The sequence below is a fragment of the Chroicocephalus ridibundus genome, chromosome 5, assembly GCF_963924245.1.
Source record: "Chroicocephalus ridibundus chromosome 5, bChrRid1.1, whole genome shotgun sequence".
NCBI classification, from domain to species: domain Eukaryota; kingdom Metazoa; phylum Chordata; class Aves; order Charadriiformes; family Laridae; genus Chroicocephalus; species Chroicocephalus ridibundus.
Window position 1 is genome coordinate 39734236 of NC_086288.1, and position 18064 is coordinate 39752299.

An 18064-nucleotide genomic window follows, 5' to 3' on the forward strand; every position below is an offset into this window, starting at 1 on the left:
TCTTACTCTAAGTAATTCTTTCCTTGTGATTATCCCCACACCTTTACAGACTACTCACATACTCTCTCAAATTTCATCTTGCCAAAGAAGTCAAGCTCACAACTAATGACACAATACATGTCAAAAAAGGCTGATTTAAAATCAAAATTGATCTTATTTACACTGTAGCTATACAAACTGTGATACAAGTACAGCTGAGGCAAAGGGGCCTTTGATCTGTCACACTTCCTTAGCACCAGTCTCTTTGGTAAATTCCTAATACCTTTTTCTAATTTTCTTTTGCCATTATGCACAGAACTATCCTTTCCTCCAAAAGCAGTTTAAGAACTTGAATAACACTGACGTCAAAACCCTAATCCTGCAGTTGCCTGGATTAATTTTTCCCCCTTTCTTAAAAAAAAAAAAAGTACACTGCCCTGTTAATGCCTAATTAGCTATCAGCTCCACTTTCCAGTGGATCTGCACTTGGATTCCACCTTAATTTCCATTTCCATACTTCTATACTTTTTCCTGTAGCTGACTGGAAATCACTTGGTGTAAAACGTGGTGCACAATTAAGTTTTTAGACAAACTGACTTTTAATGTTTCCCCATCCCCACTCTTGGAAACATATCTGATTAACTTTGTGCTAGTTACTCCCATGCCCTTTGCCGGGTCTAACTCAGCTTGACAGTTTCTCTCTGCAGGCTCCTGCCTCCAGTCCTAAGGCACTGAAAAATCTAGTTGCAATGATGAACATGATCATTCTTCCATGAGTTCAAGTGTATCTTAACGACAGCTTTGCAGAACATGCATACGTTTAACCATGGCTTTAAAAAAAAGTAATTATAATGGTTACAGTCTTTACATGCAGCCTAAATTCTTGAAGATACATAAATAAATGTTGGTGGCAATTCTGGAAAAAAATTTAACTCCATCCCATTAGCTACAACACTGCCAATCACAAGCACCCCCTCAATTTTTGTCTTGTAACTATTACTGTTACCTGGATTCCTCACAGATGCGTAAGTAGTGTCATAACCTGTATCGTTGCTTACTGCTATTGACTAGACCTTTAACTGAAGAATAATGCCTTTCAAGTTTTAAAATAAAAATCTAACTTGACTAGACCCTACAGGTTATACAACACATTTTGTATTCCGCAGCATAAAGCCAAACAAGGAGACGGCAAGCACATGCCCTAAAACAATTTTTTTTTTCATTCCTACATATTATTTAACAAAATATCTTTATCACAAGTTTACTCTGTAAAATTCCCATAGAAAATTAGGATGGTTGTATATTGTTAGATTATAAAAGCTTACCTGCACCCCAAAAAAGGGGCACAGAGAGATAGTGGCAGGGAGGGGAGCCCAAATAATACCCTGCCCAGCTCATCAAAGGCCCATCATGGGAGCAATCAGAGGCCCATCTCCACAAGCCATGAGGACTACAGGGATGCAGAATGGCAGGCAGGAAGGCAAATTAGGGACTTGGAGGAACTGAGGCCCCATCCAGACTCCTCCTAGGGCTGTCCCAGGAGAGCCTCAGCCCCAGTGTCCAGGTGTGAAACCCATCACGATGAGTCAACATCAGAGCAGCTCTTGGACACAGAAGGGGCACCGCCCAGGGCTGTGGGACGTGTTATAGAACGCAAGGGAAGGGCACTTGGGGATTGCACAGGATTTACTGGGGGACTCTTTACAGGAGGAACCAAAGGGAGAGAAGGCAAGGAAAGGGATGGATTTACATGATTTGCGGAGTAACAAGTGTGAGAAAACAGATGAGTAAGTGGATAAAGAGGGCCGGTTACGTGTGAATAGTTTGGTTGGTGTGCTGGTTGGTTCACTTGCCTGGCCGTGCCCGGCACCTGATCAGCGCAGTCCGTCCTATCACCCTATTAAATCATTTCTAACTCCTCCCCTGGGTGGGGGCTCTACACATTATGCATGTGTGCTCGGGGGCCCGAGTGCAGCGACTGGGGTGGGACAGCCCACGCACCTGGCTGCCAGCCTCCGGAGAGACCAGGGCGAGTGGGCTTAAGTGCCAGCCTGGGGTGGGTCATGGGGACACACGTGCCCGTGGTGGAGCACCTGGAGCAGGTGCAGGCATATGTACTGGGAACACACGTTCAACCTTCCTGCTGGTTGGGGCCCAGGCACGGAGCTGTGGCAGCCTCCCCCTTCTCGGGCTGCCGGATCAGGCCAAAAATTTTCCCCTGGCACATGGGAACAAAAGGCTTTTCAAAAGTTAAACACAGCACACACTTAAAACAAGATTTTCTTCTCTCATTCCACATACAGTGATCATCATCTTTCATTCCATATCTCAATTGTGTCCCTTTTCCACTATTTTTCCACTCAGATCATTTCACCCACTTCATATCAATCTCCTCTTATCATAGATATTTCCTCCCCTCCTTTTCACTTCCACCCTACCCCTACCTCAGATTTTACAGGTTCGTTTTCCTTTAGTTTGCTTAGGCCTTTCTCCATTTTCTATAACCTTACCTTCGTCTTCCTCTCCCTGAAATTCTTTTTATCGTTTCCTCTTTGAATTCCCCAACCACCCTTTCAGTAGGGATAAAAACTGCCCCTTACACATTCTGTCATTCCTCTTCAGCTTTCTTCCTGCTTGCCAAAATTCATTCTTTGTAACATTGCCTTTCACTCTCTTTCAAAGAGAAACACATGCAATTCAGGCGCTCTTCTTCTTACTTAAATAAAACATGGCTATTTTCAAACACTTACTGACTGAACAGGGTTTGTAATAAAGTTTTTTCACAGAAGGACAGAATAAAATCAGTAGACTATTACTACGAATGCAGTTCAAAGGACTCAAAAAATTCAGGAAACAATTTCTCACAAAGCGCAGAGACTGCTCATGTAACAAACCCACCAAGAAAACGGTTTAGCTACTTCTTTTCCCCTCCTCCGCTGTGTGCGGCTGCAGAAGAGGGACCATTTCCACCTACTCCTCTTGACAGAATTTGCTTTCTCAGGCTTTGCTCTACCTTAAGTCTCTCACCTTACCAACTTCAGCATATCCATACACGATTACAAAGCTGAATTCAGTTCTTCATTCTAGCAAGAATTTATCAAAGAGCTTTTATCTTTTTGAAGCGTTTTGCCTCTATTGGACAGACAGTCCCTTTCTCTGAGCTCCACTGAATACTGCACCCCACCGGCTGTGAAGACCAGCATTTAAGAGGCATATGGAGATGAAATTAGTTTGGCCTTTTTGCAGGTATGCCATCTTCCATCCAATACCTTGCACTGTCTGTTAGGACTTCTACTAACCTAAGGCATTGATTTTACTGTTCGATTTCAAGAAATGTACTTATACAAACCAGGAAGATGCATCTTAAACATAACTCTACAGGACTGAAAACATTTATCAGCATCTGTCTTGACAAAAACTCATATCCATCAGCTGACTCTCTTAATGCCTGTTTTACCCACATGTAGAGCTAGTACATACACAGACAATTTGATACTGTTATTACATAGAGAAATTTTCACTACTCCCCAGAAAGAGAACTCGGTCACATTAGCTGACCTGTGTTTGGCAGCACTCGGCAGAAGGACTTTAGACAGACGAGACCACACCACTGTGAGGAGACAGCAGACATCTTTTGAAGGGGGCTGGCACTCAGGAGTTTGGTTTAGGTTTCTCTCCAAAGCAGCAGCACAGACCCTCTGACCCTGAAGCAGCAGCAGCAATGAGGTAAAGTAGCATATTGTCCACCACAGGCCAGGATGAGAATGTGCCTACATTCACAGGTTACATGGCAAGGCCAGCTCACGCAGCCTGATGCCAGTTTCATGTGTTGGAAGTGTTGAAGCACAAGACCCTCCCTTGGGAACCATAATCATCCCTTTCCTACGAGGGCCAAAGATCAGGAAAGCATGATTAGATTTAGTCCTGTTACACACTATTTTGTGCTAGCATGTGGGACACTCACTCCACAGCCTATTTCTGAGCAAGGTTTCTTCCTCACTCACATTCCACATTCAGCCAACAACCCTGATAACCAGAGAGCTGGAGCTGGCCTCACATTCTTCTGCTATGCAGTTGAGTTCCAGCCGATGATTTCCAGCAATACACCAGGATTAATGCTGCAGTCCAAGTTATCCTCCCAGCCTCCTTTCGTCACACTTACCAAGTCCAACAATGTCTTACAGTGGGCTTGGGCTTCCCCTTAAAACTCTGACCATGTAACACATGCGCACACTCGTCCTGTGAGAAGACAGCTCCAAAAGTTCACTTCTCCATTGGCTAGAAATCTTATCCTAGTCCTTATTTTATTACTACTTGATCTCGTGCCAAAATTTTGTCCCTTAGGTTAGGTATGTACCTAGAATGGCTCATGTTACATCAATTTTACATCTGAATCAATGTATTAATATTTTTTTTCCTCTTTAAACCTTTTCTCCATGCTAAAGAAATCCTTTTCTTCCATAACATCACTGGTATTTCAAAAAATCCATCTGGAAAAGGTTTCAGAGAAGAATACCTTGGGGAAGGCAGGGAGGGAGGGGGTGGGGGGAAGAAGCCAACCTCCCATGAGATCTGCAGTCATCAAGCCATCATAACGTAAACCGCACTCCATGGAGGTCAAGGAAGCTGCTCCCATGACTGCAAAGATGGCCTGGCTTTCCCTCACGGTGCTTTTGTTTGGAATCTCTTCTCCTCTCCTGTAGAGAGCTGAAGGGCAGAAACTGGAAAACTGGGATAGTACTCTATTGCCCTCAAACACATTTTCACTCATTGACCCAACACGACCAAAACAATTATGACGTGCACAGAAGCTGTCCCTTACATATCCTCACTGGGAGCCCTAACCACACGATACCACAATGATTACAATTCCACAAGTTCCTGCAGAACCGTGGTGCCACTTCCCTTCCCCAGTTTGTCCCCTCTACAGCTGGTAACGCAACATGAAGTAAAAAAACAGAGCACAACACAAGGGAGTAACTAACCGCAATGCTTTTACAGACATCAAAAAAGACAGAGAAACTGTTCCTTTGAGGAAAATGGAAAGCCTTACAGGAAATCAGTCAGTGACCACTACCTTATTTAAAGAACTTAATTTTGCAATGGAGATAAATAGACAAGGAGGAGTGTTGCTCTGGATCACAAACGAAGCAAGCTTCTGGTTTTTAGATTCTCGAACTGACTCACTGAACAGATTAGGTATACTTAAGCTGTTCAGTATTCTGAAGTACTCTGCACCCCACATTTTCCACCACGTCCCACATAGCCCAATATTGTAATACAGTCAAATACTATATAACCTTTTTTCATAAATCATGTTTGACATCTAATTTTGTCTACCTAGAAGTCCATTTGAAGGTACACATAGTCCGAACTTGGATTTTAGTTGCTGGTAGGCAATCATAGAAACATTCCCAATACATACTACCCTCCTTGATCTGCCAGACTAAAGTTATATATTTTATTCCACTGAAGTCTGAGGGTTTGCACTACCATTTTTTCCCTATAAAGCATGATCACATTGCTATAAATGAAAGAAAGTTAACTTAATATCATACAGTTTGGCTTTGCAAAATTGCACTCAATTCTGCCTAATATGAAGTTTTAATGATTGTTTCACATTTTATAAAAATACCAAGCTATTACTTGCCTTTTAAAGGAATAAAAATAAGGGATTTAAGTTTTATAAACTAAAACCGCCAAAAGTTAGAGAATTTTCGAGCTACCATTGACTGCCTATGAGTAATCTACAGTAAAACCACATTTCCTTCACCGCCACGCCTTATGTTATCAAGAAAAGTTTACATACCACTAAACCACCCTTTCTTCTTTATCCTAAAATTTCCAGTAACTGCTGCATCTAGCTCCATTTTCTTTGCTCTCCTTTATTGGTTTGTTTGTTTGGGGTTTTTTTTGGTTTTTTGGTTTTTTTTTTTTGTTTTTTTTTTTTTTTTTTATAGAGGATGGGCAGGTGCACATTCACAGAACATTTTTGCAGATTCAGAAAGAACCACTGCCTCTAACCGCCTGCTCAGCACTGCCTGTGAGGACAGACGGACAGAGAGAGAGAGCGCGAGCACGTAACACAGGCAGCTACCTCACTCCAAAGCACTAAGAGCTCAGCCAAGCCCGTTCAGGGTGGCAGCTAACGAGCTGAGGGTTCCTGTTGTGCTGCACCTCCCAGGGCAGCCACGCTCACGTGTCATAGGGACAGACAGACAGAGATGGGTCAATTCCGGAGACATTCCTGCAAAGAAATCTGGCAACAGACAAGCAAAGGTATTTGGGACAAAATTTCGGCAGGATTATAACTCTTCCTACACACAAGCTACCAGAAATGCTTTTGACGCCTTGGATGCCACACTTCTTGTGCAAAAACACTCATTTTGTAAGATTATAGAAGAGCTATAAATATAGTATCATCTTCACTGTAAAATCAGAAACTGTTTTTCAATAGTCATCTAGGCTGAAATTAACTTTATACCCTTCTGCAGCTCACCGCTGCCAACACCTCTCACAATACAGGACAAGACAGACCCTGTACACCTGTCCTACAACCAACAGGACAGCACTGCCGCACTGCAATTGCCCGAAGCACCTGTAATTCCTTTGCATCCCACAAACTATTCCATAGAAGGAACTACATGAGACAAGTAGCACTTAAATACCCTAGAGAGCTGTGAAACAACACAGAATAACGCAATAACATCAAACTCCCTACTACTTCCAAATCATGGAACTCTGATTAGAGAGATTTAAGTTTCAGCATATGTCTTGTTGTCAAACAAGATAGCTATACAAAACAAGGTAAAGTTATTTTACTATTTAATATTGGTTTGACTTTTTGAATCATACAGCCTACTTTTTAAATAGGTGTTTATTCCTCTTTCTTGAAGAAACTGATAAAAACTGTTGCAATATCACACGCCTGTCTGGAAGAAAATCTCCTTTTCAATTACCAATGATTTGGAAAAATACCATCCAGTGGAAGAGATGTCCTTTTTTTGGCCTGTGATCACTCTGTTCACTTTAAAGGAATGCACCTCATTAACCCTGATAATTAACAGGGTTATTCTCATCACATAAAAGGTTTAAGTTCCTCTATTAAGTCATTATTTGAATTTGCACTGCTGTTAAGATGACGAGCCTATTCTGGATTTAATTTCACGTAACAAGATGTTTCTCTTTAAAGATCCTTTTTTTTGGTGGATCTACTGGACTAAGGAATGGATAATATGAATACAGGAACCAAACAAAACTCAAGTTGAAAACTTCGAAGGGGTCAGGCAGCAATGCAAAAAGGCCGCAAAATTAGAAAACAGGCATCTGACAGCAGCATGGCTGTGGCAGCAGAAGCCAGCAATAACTGGAAAAACGAGGAAAGGACAAAAATTACAAGGAAATAGACACATCTTGAGAAAAGACTGCCAGCAGATGTATCAACTCCTAGCTGGACCATTCCAGTAAGATGCCACAGGCTACAGAGAAACTTCCAGTTTCCGCACTCCTCACCCTGGAGGAGCAGCGGGGCACATTTGGGTAATTTTGTTCCTAGATCACATGTAAGGATTCTCAGGACTGTCTAGCTAATAAAATCTTCTAAAAATCTAATAAATGCTTTAGTGTTTGCACATAGTTTTTCCTAGTGCATGAACCTGCTTCTTCCACGAAAGAAAGGCCAGTTGTCAAAAGCCAGACAATTATTCTGAGGATATTAAAAACACTTAATTGCAGCAGTCACATATAGAAATCCCACGTCAAATATAAAAACCAAGGTGACAGTTTATCTCATTATCCATCCTGACATCATATTAGCTGATGTGAGCTGTAGTTAACAAACATATGGAATAATCATAGTACGGAAAAATTAGTCACATTTACTTAAGAGATTTAATTATAAAGGTTTCATTGGCAGCATACCTGACACCAAAGCATTTGAGTGCCTTGAATGCGAATACCTACAAATGTCAAATTAACACCCAAGGAAAGAAGTTTCTTTTGCACAGAATTCAGTCACTATTAAAATAATACTAATTTTTAAAAAGAAATCCTTTAAATGTTTGAACAGACAAGAGAACTTTCTGTCATGACATGAGGATTACCACAGCTCTGACTGGGTCGAACATTGAAATAAATCAAGTTGACACAGTTAAGGTCAGCTGTCCGTCCTATATGGGACAGTTTCAAGCACACTCAAGTTTGACCCATCTGTGCACTTTAAAAGGGTGTCATTCATTTAGTGCGCATTTTCCAGAAAACCTCATTTTGGGGATTTTAAAGCACCCATTGCTAAGTCTTGTCACAAGTGCTTAGTAGTGTGAGAAAAACATTAAACTCTTCCCATGAAGAGTGCCAAGAGCGCTGTGAAATATTCAGAATAAACCCACTATGCAAGTTGAATCATCATAACAACTCCCTCGGGAATTATCAATTTGAAAATCTCTCAAACACCTAAAAAGGGTAAGAAAGTTGTTAAAAATATAGCAGGGTACTCATGAATGAGCCATACACTGAATTTTCTTTTTCAAGTCTAAAGCAAGTAACCGTTCTTCAGCAGAATGAAGACAGAAGTATGCACAGGAGATTAATAGAGAAGGTAATGGAGGACAATATTTAATCATCATGACAGCTTTATGTAAGTTTGGCCAGGAATATTAGACACTAGCAGAGTTTCTAGTATTATTAGGAAGTGGCATCATTGTATGTCCAAACACACCCTTGTACGTGGTTTGAACACTGGGAAATGCACCTGAATGCTCACAGATTATCCAGTGCTACCTTTGTTAGTTAACACATTCCAATTTTCCTTTTCAAATTGCGATTTTCCTGTTGAAACCAATGCCCTGCAAACAGCAAACCTGTAAGTTTCATCACCATTAATCAGTTTCCTTCCTCACTCTAATACAAGATGCACACAACACGCATCTTCTCACCCCCCACACCCAGCAGGCTCAGGGACAGAACCCCAAACAGAAGGGTTTGTTTTCCAACATGCAGTTCAAACTGCTTAAAATTACTCTTCCTTTCCTTTCTTTTTTTAAACAAACATTGAAAATAACCAGAGTGGCTTTGGCATTACTTTAATCAGTTTAAACTTGAAGACAGGAACTCTAATTAAAATCTGGAACTCTAGCCGTAAGAAACAGCTAATTAGTTCTCAACTTTTTAATGAAGTACTGTGGCAGCGTCCATATTAGCCGTTCAGTATTAAAAAGGAAATGTTCTGCAAAATAAGCTCATTCTCTCAGGCGGTACGTTAGTTTGTACGTTTCCTTCAATCCGTGCCACGGTCATAGGGATTTAAGAAAACACACTACAATAACTATCAGATCTGCAGATCTCCACACACAGTCAGATAAATCGAACTTTGCAGCATTTCAAACAGAGGAGGAGAAATACAGGGCAGTTCATTACCTTTCTGTTCGGCAATAAGGACAATTTAAATTGCACTGAAGCACAGGGTTGTGTTCCCCTCCTTTCGAGTCATTCGTGACCACAACTTGCAAATACAAGAGGAAGACGGGGAAGAAGCGAGAGAAGGCATTTTACGCTTATGCTCCCCAGAAGTCCGTGCAAAATACACGGGATAGAGGAAAAGTGAGGAGAACTGCCAGATTAAGCGGAACGTTGGCTGGATAGTCCCAGCGAGACGCGCTGAAGCGGTGGACGCCTCAACACCTTCGTTCACATTTCCACAGCTTTTACGGTCTCATTTTATAAGGGCTGGTACTTCTATCCCCCTTCCCACGCACAGAGCATCATCAAAAACAAAAAAATAAAAATAAAAACCGCTGAAAAATTTATTACAAACAAAGGACAAGTAAGTTCGCCCGCATTCCCAAGCCAGGTTTTCCTAACCCTGCTTTCCTCTTGTTACCAAGTCGCTACGTGCCGCGCTTACTCAGAAAAGCCTTAAGATTAAAGCTGCGGTTATCCCGGTGTTAAGCTTGAAGAGAACGTGAAATTGTCCCTCGCAGGGTGGGAGGTGCGCCGGGGGGGAGGGCGCTGCCCGAGCCGCGATGCCCGCGGCAGCCCCCGCTCCCCGGCGGCCCCGCGGCTCGGATGGGGACCGGGAGGCCGGGGCGGGCGCTCGGCGGCAGCTCCCTCCCGGGGTCCGTCCCCGGCTTGGGGCAAGGGGGTGGCAGAGCAAAAGAAACTCCGGTAGGGGATTTCTCCCAGCAGCGCGGAGGCTGGAGGCGGAGGGAACGGGGGCAGCTACGGCCGCTGCTCCCGACCGGCCACCGACAAAGTGCCGGCCCGAGGGAACGGTGAACCGAGAAGCTGCCGGGAAACCTCGCTGTCTGCCGGCACCCGCAAACAGCAACCCGCGTGGGTGCCCTGATGCGCTTCTCCCAAAAAAAACCCAACCAAAAACAACAACAAAAAAAACCAAAACACAAACCAAGCAAATAAAACAAAACACGCACAAAAAAAAACCTAGGAAAAAAAAAAAAAGGGAAAAAACCCCAACCCACCCCAAAAAAAAGGGCAGCACCCGGGACCCAGCAGCTGCCCCGCCGCCCCCCCCGCCGCCCACTCACCAGCGGCGGGCCGAGGTGCCTCAGGGAGCCGGGCGCCGGGGCGGCGGGGCAGGCTGCCCGCCGGGCTGCGCCCTCCGCCCCATCCCGCCGCCCGAGCCGCCGCCAGCCCGCCACCGCCCCGCAGCCCCGCCCCGGCTCCAACACGCCCCCGCCCACCGCCACGCCCCATGATGTCATCGCCACGCCCCCGAGCCACGCCCCTTCTCGCGTGTCGGGGGAAGGGGGGGGCGCTGCCCGTTCGCATGGTAACAGCACCGGGGGGGGACACAGGCTGGTGGTCCCAGAGTTTCACACTGGGGGATTCGCCCCCCCCGACCCTCTTCTTCCCTCCCCTCACCCGGTTTCTGCGTTTCCTGTGAAATATCCTTTAAAATCGGTTTGTTGGAAGCGTAGAGATCCTGCGTGGAAGCCCTGGGCGAGGGCTTATCGGCGGGTTTACTTCTCTTTGCATTAAGGACGGCAGCGGTCGCCTGGATTCTCCCTTCCCCTCAGAGAGCTGTGCAGGAATGGCATCCCTCAGCCACTGGTTCAACACGGAGAAGAACTGGGAGGGGGGACAAGGGGGGAGTGCAGGGGACGGGAGGGGGCACACGACAACACGCAGCTCCAGCTTGGACCCCAGCTTGTGTAATTGTTCTCATGTCATGTTTGAAAAGAAGTCTAAGTTTGAATGGCTTAGCTGGCTTAGCAAACTAATGTCCTGAGGCTGTGTGCTCGGCGAGCAGTCCAGAGTGGGAAAGCCAAAATAAAATGAAAAATTGTAAGAAAGGCAGGTATTGCTTTTGCAGAGGAGAAAAGCCGTTTCCATCAGAGGTGGCATGATAAGGGAATGACTAAGACAAAGAGGCTCCAGCAAAGGCTTGTAGAACATCTCTTATCACCCAGACAAAAGGACAAACTGATTCCTCCTGGATTAGCGTCTAGAAGGGTAGTCAAACATTTAACCAGGGCTAATGACATTGAGCAATCTTTTACCAAAAAGGAAAGAAATAAACTAGTCAGATAATCCCTTTAGGTGTAGCATAAAGAGAAGTAAACAGAGGCAGGACATGCGGAAAGAATTTTAGGCGCCTCGAACAGACTGTGAACCCTGGAGTACCTAACCAATGGGAAACAGGGGAGGGAAAAATTCGGCCGGGATTAGGGAATAAAAAGGTGTGTTTCAAGAACTGAAAGTGTGCCTACTTGCTAGGTCATCCGCTCTTGCAAGAATGTGAATAAAAATGTGCTTCACAGAGGATTCTGCCTGAGCCTATTTCATTCGGACCGGAACTTGTTTCTCACGAAATCAACTGTAGACCAAATTTCCAGCAGCACAACACGTTCACTAGTTACATATACTGATAAAGGCTTCATCACCAGAATAAACCATTCCGGACTGATTTCAAGTATGCCTCTACGGTCTTAGGGGACAGAAAGAGCAGAAAGAGGACATACAGACTCTTTTCTTTTCTTTTCTTTTCTTTTCTTTTCTTTTCTTTTCTTTTCTTTTCTTTTCTTTTCTTTTCTTTTCTTTTCTTTTCTTTTCTTTTCTTTTCTTTTCTTTTCTTTTCTTTTCTTTTCTTTTCTTTTCTTTTCTTTTCTTTTCAACTGTGCTCGATTGACAGGTCTAGAAATTAAAGAAAACAATAGTCTGAGCTGCAGCGTGGAAGGAGTGGTAGCACAAGCCTCAGGCTTCTTCAAAGTCCACTGAGAAGATGGAGAACTCTCAAGTCCCGTTGCCATAAGGGCAAGTGTCTAAACAAGCAGCACCTCCATCATGATGAAAACATTAAGCCTGTATATTATGGAGCTCACTCAAGTACAATAAACTATTATTTCTCACATTTTTCTGAGCCCTGGGATCTGATCTGAAGATCAAAACATGAGAGGTTTTCTAAAGTCGTATCTGCTTGTTATATATTTCTTCTCCTTTTCTGAGGAACAGTAAAAATGAAATAAAGCTGTTCAAAATTCTCCTCTCACCTTCTGGCACTGGTTTAAAAATTCTTTTAATTCTCAGCTATACGCGGGTACATTTTCACTCATACTTGCATTTTTTATCTTACCTTATTTATCTTTTTGTCTTATTGGAGATTTCATCTAACCAGGTTTGTAACAGCAATTTTTATACCCTGAAAATAAAATTGAAAATGGAGCTACATCAGCCTCAATTATTGCTGCTCTGCTTCACCATTTTAACACACTTGCATGGCTACTCACCGCACCAAAATACATCCCTTTCTCCCTTCCAAAGAAAGTGTTTGGGTGTTAAATCGTTTCCTGTTATCTGCAGAACAATTTTTCAAAAACTGCATCAGTAAGAACATACACGCAGAAATGAGGACTCTCCTTCCAAAAAAATCGCCCTCCCACCTGGGGTCCTGGAGCCCGTGGCAGAGGCAGTAGTATGCAACTTTAGCTCATTGCTTTGGATAAGTGGGCTAATCGCGGAGGTCTAGTAAAGGCTACTCAGCTCACGAATTCAGTGCAGTTTCATTTCAGTAAGACACTTCAATGATTTCATTAAGTGGAACACAAAAATTTAAAAGACCAAAAATACCTCAAACCCACACAGACGACTGATACTAAGTGAGTAATGAGGCAGCTATCGACATAAAACAAGGGACAAGGTGACATTGGAACAGTAATGTTTAACTGGAAAAAGATGTATACTAGACAGAAGATGCATACTAGGCAATTGATTCAGAGAAGTTCATGTAAAAAGATGAGCTCGGTTCGCCATCGCAGAGCGATTCCCTCACAGTGAATTCCTCAGCAGAGCAGAGCATCAGTCTGCCAGTGGAAAAGGCGTATTTAGATTGCTGCTACTGAATCACTTAACACTGGTGGAAGTACTGGTTTAAGGAGAGCTGCAGCTTTCTCTAGGAAACTTTAGATTCCTTCATACCTTGAGCAAGTGAACAACTCTGTAACTACAGCTCCTCTGATTCCATATGACTAAGATGACCAAGAACCACACGACGGAGCAATTTATTATGACCAAACGTGTGTCTGAGTTCATTGCTTACTCTACCTGAACTTTTTTCTTTGGACATCAAGATTCAGTCTTCTTGCAAACCAGTAAATTTGGATTTTTAAACAGATATTAACATTGAGAAAGAGTTTGTGCTGAAGAAAGTCCTGAGCAGCAACTTTATGGGTTCAGAACCACCACGTTTACATGCAGGGCTAAACTTTTCTGAGTTAATCCTTCCAAGTATCAAAAATGAATATTGTATTTACAAACCTTTCATAAACTTATGTGTTATAGAGCAACAAACTTGTAGAGCTACATGTCACGAAATATTATGTCAAACTCTATGTTTAAAAAAACAAACAAACAAACAAAAACCCCCCACATTTAACATGGAGGACATGGCAAGCAAAAGAGAGGGAAGAATCATGCTATATATATTATTTAAACCAAAACTACAATTAAAGGGGATTAAGGCAGGAAACGTTACAATGAGTACTTAATGATATTTTTTGCAATGAGATTCAAATCTTGTCTGTCGTAAGAGTACGACATTAGCTTTCCCAAAGCTATTTGGGAATAGATTTGTGTCAGGTTCTGCAGGCCTGGTCCATGAAACAAAAGACAGCAACACCACCACCCTGTTATTAAAAAATAAGAAACTTCGTGGTCAAGCCTTTGCTACGCCCTCAGGATGTAGTTACACTGCCAGTTCAAGCCTAGGTAAGATGTTCCCACCAAGAAAGCGACTCCTCCTTTCTTTCAGGCATTCCCAAGCCTCCCAGTAATCAGCATTAATGAATACATGGCTGATGCGGTGAGCAAGATGGGTTTACTTATCAGGCTGCCAACAAATCTGGAAGTTTTAGAAAATTATATATACCCTCTTCTCCAGCTGTCACCAATCACTAGTGCTTGCACAAGCATAGCAGGAGCTCAGCACATGGGTCTGGGGGAGAGAAAATGGAAGGAAAGCCTCAAGCAGAAATGTGGTCACACTAACTCAAGCCAGCTGCCAAACACGCAAGAATGGAAGTGGTTATCCCAGAGACAAAGATTTACGATGCTCTTGAATGCAATAACTTCCTTTTTTTCTTGTTTCAATAAGTTGAAAACAGCTTTCTTGGTAACCAAGTCTGCTTTGCAGTAGAACAGCTCAAAACAGGAAGGACTACGTTAGTGCCTCCTCAGAGCCGATCACAACCTGGTAGTTAGGCTGAGAAGATCAGAAGTGCAGCTTTTAATCCCTTCAGGCAGAGAAGGGAATTGAATGCATGTCTCACATTTAGACTGGACAAGTGTGTTAACCACAGAGATAACAGATAAAAAGAGAGGAAAAGTCTTTCTGCAGCTTAGTGAATCTCCAACAATCCTGCAACTCTTTCAACTTCTTCGTTTTGATTACTTTTCTATTTGTGCTTTTTTTTTGTCTTCTATCCATTGTAATGACTTTTGCATTGAGGATTTTCTTCATTTCAAGATAAAATAAAAGATGCTTCATTCATTCGTGTTTAAATCATCATTGGACTCTGATTAAAAGCTAACTATGATGAAAAAATGCTAGAAATACATATCCCCAAGACCCAAAAGATGTTTGTTAGAACAAAGAAAAAAACCCAAACCCAGAACCCAGCCACTTGCTCCTGCTTCACTGAAGCGCTTCCCTAGGCTGCTGCTTGTCTTGCTGCTACATCTTTAAAGCTTGAGTTCATATGTATTCAGAAGAAGGAGGAGGTAAAAGAGAAGACAGAAAGGTAGAGCTATTTCACATCACAAAGAATGACTGTAGAGATGCAACAGAGGAAGGACAGAAGTTACTTTCCTTGTTCTTCTCCATCCTCTGAGTAAAAAACTCTACCAAATTAAAACTGACTTCATGTCACGTTGCCTACTATACATTCAGCAACAGAAAAGCATGCTGCCTGTTGCCTGAATGAACCAAGCTAAAAGGGAATATACAATTACCTGGATGAAAATACCAAGGCATAACTCTTGTTTCTCACTTTGACCTTGAATACTCATCATTAGTGAGCCAGTTTTAGTTTGACAAATTATGCAAGTGACATCCTCATCTGTGTGACCACCACCACAGCACTATGCCTGTGATTGATTGATGGATTTCTTCATGATGTTCCTTGGAATAGAGAGATCTCGCCACAAAGTATTTTTAATACAAAGTATCAATTTATCATCCTTTTCATAAGTCAGCCTTCTATATTTTATAACCAATTATACACTTTTGCTATTTCATCCTTACTCTAGCTCCTTCCTTTTCTTTCATCCTAAACCAACATAAAACAGCGCTTATGTTGGTGCATGGAATACCAGTACAGTGGGCTGTAAAAAGCATCTGTTTTTATTAACTTTGCATAACCCAGACATTTGTTTTTCCTCATTCTATAAACGTCTGCTGAAAGCCTAAGGGCCAAACTGCAAAAGTGTTGATTTGTTATAAAATATAGCACTTCACACTGAGGACTAGAGGATATAAGGTTTTAAAGAAATATTTGCCGTGTGCTGCAATGCAAGTTCTGTTCTGAAGAGGAGCGGGTCACCTTCGTTATGCTAATACCAAATCTGTGCCATGTGTAGTTCTACAGGTGGAAGTATTGGCATCCTGCGGCATCCTTATTAACAATTTGAAGAGCATTTCAATAAAAAGGTGTACCGATGTAGTACGAGAATTAATGTACTATCAAAACCCAGCACACACAAATCCACATAGGCAAGTATTTTCTAACAGGAAAACTGTTGTGGTAATTTAGAATCACAAGTGGGAAATCTTGCCTTTCCTGCCAGCCGTCCTCCTCTTTAATCCTTGTAGTATCGTGCCGACAAACACTGCACTTCAAGTTACCTCTCATATGATTTTAATTCAGGCCTTCATATCTTCATGTTCTATACGTGATGTGAAAATGTTACTCTGGCTCCTGGTAACGAGTGCTTTGAATAGTTATAACTCACATTTAAGAGCCCATGATACCTCCTCACTCCGCCCCCCTGCCCCACCAGCAGTTTTGTTCTCTGCTGTCATAACAGAATTCACGTTACAAATATTACTCTGTGTTTTCTTCTCTGAAATTTTACCACTGGATTGCAAACATAATGGTATTTTGGTAGCCAATATGCCCACTTAAGGTCAACAAATGTATAAAAACTGTGAATATTAAGACCAAAAGGCACAAAAAAGCTGTCTATCACCAGAAACAAATAATAAAAAATAAGAGATTGGGCAAAACAATACTATGAGAGAAAAGTATTTTCATTTAGATACCATTTTGGTACTTCATTATTTTTCATCTTGTGATCTTTTACTCTGTGATACCTACAGTTCCTGGTGTGCATTGCCTTCTCAAAGATCCTAATTCAAACATGGACTAAAAATGAATAGGTTTTACAGAACTGAAAAGAAAGTTTGTTGTCATGAGACTACAGAATGGATGTCCCACTCCTGAGAACCACTTATGACCTAATAAATAAGCTAAGTTAGGTATTGCCAAACCCGCTACTAGGTATTTTCATATCTTGGTTCCTTGGTACTAAGATGTGAAAAGATATGTTGTACCGATTTATGCCAACAGGTGTGTTCGTCCTACACATAGTGTTTCGCAGTTTATAGGTTAAGAGTCAAATTGTGATTGAGAAAAGTTTCAGTGAGCACAGTGGATTGAAAAGTTATTGTCTATTCATTAATACATTATTATTTGTGTATATAGAGAGGTTAACTAGCAGGATTTCTGGACATATAAGACCAAATTAAGTCTGTGATCTGCAGCTTCTCCAGTTGCAAACTGAACTTTTTCTATACAGAGGACAATCCAGGATTTAGAGACTACAGAACAGACATGGACATGCTCATAAACAGTTAGTTTCAATAATGATATTATAATTAAACTATGCACACAGTTTGATTCTTGTAAAGAAATGCTATTTTCCCAAAAAGGGCCAATAGATCTATCCAGGAAGCATTCTGGATCAACATTGCCCTTCACAAATGGCAATACGTAGCAATTGGAAAGGAAAAGCCAAAGGAAAAAACAACCTGTTAGAAGAACTTCTTTGGGATTGCAATACTGCATGATTTTCCTTGAGCCTGAAACTTCTGTCCCTATAACAGGAGCGCTAATTCATCTGAAAAGATAAGGAGGTCTACATTTATCTTGGCATCCTATTTTAACATGCTGCACCCTGCCCCCCAAGCACACCATGTACAATACCTACCAAATTTTTCTCTTCTCTTAGTATATTAAAATGCTATTCAATGCACAGAGTCTTGGCATGCTCCGATTATTCCTTGTGCTTCTTCTAAGTGGTGGTTCAGGTACTGGTGATGACAATCTGAATACATTCCATGTGATCCAAGCATTGCTTCGGACACAAAGAAAGTTCTTTACCTCCTATTTTGTGTTATTCTTTGAGCTGTTTCCAAGCTTTATATGATGTTCCCCTAAGTATCAAAGATGTGGCCTGTTTTACATATTCTCCAGCTGCTTAACAGTAGCCTACCGCAGCAGCTATATCGGTTTCATTCTTAATATTAAAGCAGAGCGAGCATTTTCAGTCACTATAAAAAATGCATTTCACAGCC

The 18064-nt window shown here is 42.1% G+C and overlaps 1 protein-coding gene across 3 annotated transcripts in view; it reads right to left on the minus strand.

Annotated features, from left to right (window-relative positions):
• The window catches only part of MARCHF1 (membrane associated ring-CH-type finger 1), a 248096-nt gene extending 237440 nt beyond the window's left edge, over positions 1–10656 (minus strand). For all 3 annotated transcript variants that reach the window (XM_063335298.1, XM_063335296.1, XM_063335300.1), the window contains exon 1: positions 10521–10656. The gene's annotated coding sequence lies outside the window, so the exon portion shown is untranslated. The remainder of the gene's footprint in view (positions 1–10520) is intronic.
• Between the last annotated feature and the right edge of the window lie 7408 nt (positions 10657–18064).